The following is a 4,966-nucleotide window of genomic DNA, read 5'->3' on the forward strand; positions in this document are numbered from 1 at the left end:
CCGCGGAGCCACTGCGCCTGCGCCCCGGGGCCACTTCCTGTGTCGCCCGGAAGGCAGCGAAGAAAGAAAAAAGCCTTCCGCCTCTCGCGAGACGATGACGCATGCGCAGAAGCGTTATTGACGCCGAGAAGCAGTCCCCGTGCCAGCAATTTGCGGATTGGACGTAAGTTGGTGTGGCCCGCCTGCAAGTTGCCAAGCAACTGTTTTAATAAATTCGCCGCTGCCGCTCCCGCCCACGGAGGATAGTTAGTATTTTCTCTCGAGAATTAAATGTCTAGCAGAATTCTGATTGCCGCCAATTCAAGTCCAAGGCCATCCTCGGAGAAGCTGATGGAATGCTGCCTCGGGCTGCGGTGAAGTCCGCCAGCCTGGGGCCCTGCCCTGGCCTCCTGTCTGCCGTCCGGGGCTCTTGGGGCCTCAGTTTCCTTTTGTAAAATTGGCATAACGATGCCTGACTTCAGGGAAGTTCTTAATTGGGATCGAGTGAAGTAACACACATGAAAGACTTTTGCGAAGTGTAAGATTCCATAAGAATGCTAAGGGGTTGTTAGGACACACACACGGACGCGTGCCAACTCCAAAGATTTCAGCTGGTGGCTGAATTTCTGAAGGAAAAGAAGAGAGAGGGATCTCCTGACTCTGTGGGACATACACTGAACCTTCTCCTTTGCTATTCAGTGTGGTCTGCGAACCAGGAGCCTTAATATCTGCAGGGGACTTTCAGACCCACAAGACCTTTTTATAAAACGCAGATCGAGAAGGTCCAGGGAGTGCTGAGCAAATTCCCAGCTGAGTTGGCCGCACCGAGTCTAGATGAGGTATTTGGAGTCATTTGGGGTACCTTTTGTAAAGCTGTGCTGCCTGGGCCTCCCTCTCAGAGATTTCTGATTTAGTTGATCTGTGGTGGCACAGGGGGTTAATAGTTTTTATAAGCTCCCCAAGTGATCCTAAGGAGCAGGCAAGATTGAGAATCTCTAGTCTAGATCGTGATAATAATGAGAGCTCTTTATCTCCTATAATTTCCAGAGCAGCCCTATAAAGTAAGTACTGTAATCCCATTTTATAGAAAGGAAAGCGAGGCTGAGCGAAGCAACCTCCTTGTCAGACATCATACAGCCGTTAAGCAGCAGCGCCAGTGAAGCCTGTCCGGTACCGAAGTCCCCCAGCATAATCTTGGAATCATCTCTGACAAGTACTCCCTCCTCAAGCACACCTCTCCTCATTCTCTCCCAAATGGGTCATCTCATACCATCGCTTCTTGAAGACTGCTTCTCATATTCTGCCTCATAAAACGGCAGGCATCTGCCTCGTCTTGCTTGCTAGACTTTAAACTGTGTCTTACTCCCGTGCGTATCCTTTGCAGCACCAAGCTCTCAGTGTCTTACACACAGCTGGCGTGAAATCAGCGTTTGTTGAATTATATTTCCCACACCTGAGGAATACTCCAGAAACCTCTATCATGATACAGAGTCTTGCACAATCCTGGTGCTTCATCATATTTTTAAAACGATCTTTCTGCTGTTTCGGGGGAACTAGCTGACAAGCTGCTTTTGCATCGACCCCCCGGGGAAGAATAAAAGCACGTGCACGCAAATGTAGCAACAGCGAACATTCCTTGACTTTTCTAAAGTGTCATTCCAACAGTTTACGGGAATTATCTCATTTAGTCCTCACAATGAGACTACGGGGATATTATTCTTGTTAGCTCCAATTCGCCGTTGACAAAACCAAGGCCAGCCACACAAGAAGCGAGTAGAAGGGGGAGCTGAGATGCAAGCCGCGTGCCCCCCAAATCCGACTCCACAGATGGCAGATGGCAGCAACTCACCGCCACTAGCAGTGGCATCTTTTCCACTGGCAACAAGAAGGGGGATCAAGACCATCGAAAAGCAGGGACAGAATTATCGAGCCATAAAGTATAGGCAAAACATCATTAAAAATGAAACAATTAAAATTAAATTTCAGCTACGGCTATCATTCACATTGGTAAACACTTGCGCGGTTATTACACAAGACAGGCTTTATGAAGGACCACACAGTTTAGATTACATTTCTAGGTGAATACAAACTAAACAGGCTTATGATTTTAGTATCAATTCCTTTTCATTTAAGGTGACCTTTAATTTTGAAATTTAATTACGAATTTTTTTTCATGTTTGTTTATGTTTGAGAGAGAGCGCGCACGCGCAGGCAGGAGAGGGGCAGAGAGAGAGGGAGACCCAGAATCCGAAGCGGGCTCCAGGCTCCGAACTGTCAGCACAGAGACCGACTGGGGGGCTCGAACTCAAGAACCACAAGATCCTGACCTGAGTCGAAGTTGGACGCTCGACCGGCGGAGCCACCCAGGCGCCCCTGATTATAAAGTTCTAATGTGTTGTTTAAGGTTTTGTAAACAGCTCGGTTGCCAAGAAGCACAAAGTGCAGCTTCACAAGGAATCGGAAGCATCCAGAGCTGATGACACAGAATGAATTTTTGTCAAGTAGTACTCAGTCTCACACAGGAATCTTCGTGGTTTCCTCAACTTCTTTTGTCGCGTCTCAGACTCTTCTGCTCCATTCCTTCAAACGCTGACTTGAAGATATTTTAAAGAAACATCCATCCAAAAGAGTGGAAGGATCTGAGAGAACAGTAGAGTTTCTGCCAGCAGAGGACGCCCTTGGCTCGTGTTTACAGGATTGTTCCCCCAGGGTAACAGATTTTACTGGTGCACAAAAGTCCAAACACAAGTAATGTTTCTCGATACTTTACTACAAAAACATTCTGTTGCAAATATCTTTTAGTGCACATTTACATGTGGTTTAGCTTTGAGAGCAACCGTTCCTTTCGGCACCGATAAACAGGTGTCTACATCCAACAGTTCAACTGAGATGCTCTCATTAAAGGAAGGAAGTCATAGATGGAAATCCCAGAATGATTTTGCTTATTCTGCAGAAACTGCAATATTCTCTCCTCCCATTTTCTTTTCCCAAATAATTGAAAATTATTTTAAGTAAATTTCCGATCATAAACTTGAAATGACTGTAATTGTCTAAACAATGTATCTGCAAGCCCCTTTCAAATTTATTTTCCAACTTTTTTAAAGTTTACTTATTTTGAGAGAGAGAGAGCACACATGTGCATGTGCAGGGAAAGGCAGAGAGAGAGAGAGAGAGAGAGAGAGAGAGAGAGAGAATCGCAAGCAGGCTCCGCACTGTCGGCGTGGAGCCCGACATGGGGCTCCACCTCACAAACCGCAAGATCACGACCTGAGCCGACATCAAGAGTTGTCCACTTAATCGACTGAGCCACCCAGGTGCCCCTATTTTCAAACTTTAATTAGACTACTGTAGATGTTTCATTCCTTTCCATTTGATAGTCTATCCGAACGAATCCAGACATCGTGCAGCTTGACCATGTATTTCTAGGTTAGTAATGTTCTCCTTTACACGACCTGTCAAAGTTCAGCGATGTGAGATGTAAAGGAAGGAAGTAGAGTATAAATTCAAAGCAAAATTTGTGATGTATAAAAATGTCTTTACAATTTGCGATAGTCTCACAAGTCAATTTGGTAGCCTCACAGAATATTCTCAAAATGAAATACCTGGTTCTGAGGCGACCAGGGAAAATCACATAATTTTTGACATTACAGGCTTGGCATCAGGAGGACCTGACTTGGCCCCCAGCCAACGAGAACTGTGGACCCTCTCCGAGCAGTGTGCACACTCGTGCTCCACACGTGGAGCCCTTCACATGTACTGGTGTCGTGATGAGAGCAGGAGCCTCGGAGCCAGACTCTGGCGTTAGGTCCCAGCTCCGCTGCGTAGTAGTTGTGTGACTTTGGGAAAAGCTATTAGCATCTCTGTACCTTTGTTCTCTTATCTGTAAAGTGGGGCTGATAAAAGTACCTAGCTCATAGAGTTTCTGTGAAGATGACGTTAATGTTCAAAAGCACCTAGAAAAATACCTGGTGCGTAAGTGCTATACAAGTACTTAATTTTCTTATTATATTACCTTATTTAATATGTACCAGAACCTCTTGAGTAGGGCCAGCTTCGTGGGTGTGCAGTCACGCGGGCCCCAAGGGCGCTTTAATTCCCTGCTGCTGCTAACTTTTGAATGAGGACCCTACAATTACATTTTGCCCTGGGCCCCACATATTCGGTAGCTGGTCCTACTCTTGAGGTAAACAGTGTCACTGTCCCCTCTCTGCCATGTCCTGGCTATGTGTCCCGGGAGAAGCAACATCCCCGTGTTCTCACCTGTAAACTACAGATGTAATTAACTACAGACCTGACGGGGCTCTTGGAAGCCTTAAGTAAGATCACGTGTAAGCAATGATCAGCACATGTAAGTTCTCAGAAATGGCATCCACTACTATCATCGATAAAACATCATCACTTGATAAAATCACCAACATTTCTGTTCTCCTACAAATCTATATTCTTGCTTATAATTACAAGCAGTTCTACAATACAGGGAAAAGCTTGCTGAAAGTAGAGAATAAAGTCATAAAACCCAACTCTGGAAAAATTAAGATAGGGTTAGGAGGGGAGAAGATCAAATCTTTACTGTCACAGAAGGACCTTATTAAAATTCGAGGCTTCTGGGGGCGCCTGGGTGGCGCAGTCGGTTAAGCGTCCGACTTCAGCCAGGTCACGATCTCGCGGTCCGTGAGTTCGAGCCCCGCGTCAGGTCTGGGCTGATGGCTCAGAGCCTGGAGCCTGTTTCCGATTCTGTGTCTCCCTCTCTCTCTGCCCCTCCCCCGTTCATGCTCTGTCTCTCTCTGTCCCAAAAATAAATAAACGTTGAAAAAAAAAATTAAAAAAAAAAAATTCGAGGCTTCTGCAAATCTTGAACATGTTCTATGTTTCATAAACATGGACTAGAGGAGAAGTCAGGGGACTTGATTTGGGGTGAGAACGGATAAAGCCCTGGAGAAATTTTCAAACAAATTATTACTAATAAGAGGCATACTCAGAAACGAAA

At 45.7% G+C, this 4,966-nt stretch overlaps 1 long non-coding RNA gene across 1 annotated transcript; it reads left to right on the forward strand.

Moving 5' to 3' along the window:
* Positions 1 to 135: 135 nt before the first annotated feature.
* On the forward strand, positions 136 to 1,598 carry LOC109497906. The gene is made up of 2 exons (XR_002154344.3): positions 136 to 818; positions 1,067 to 1,598. It is a non-coding gene; the product is annotated as an uncharacterized LOC109497906 (long non-coding RNA).
* The last annotated feature ends 3,368 nt before the right edge of the window (positions 1,599 to 4,966 follow it).

Source organism: Felis catus, chromosome A3, assembly GCF_018350175.1.
Source record: "Felis catus isolate Fca126 chromosome A3, F.catus_Fca126_mat1.0, whole genome shotgun sequence".
In the NCBI taxonomy this organism is placed as follows: domain Eukaryota; kingdom Metazoa; phylum Chordata; class Mammalia; order Carnivora; family Felidae; genus Felis; species Felis catus.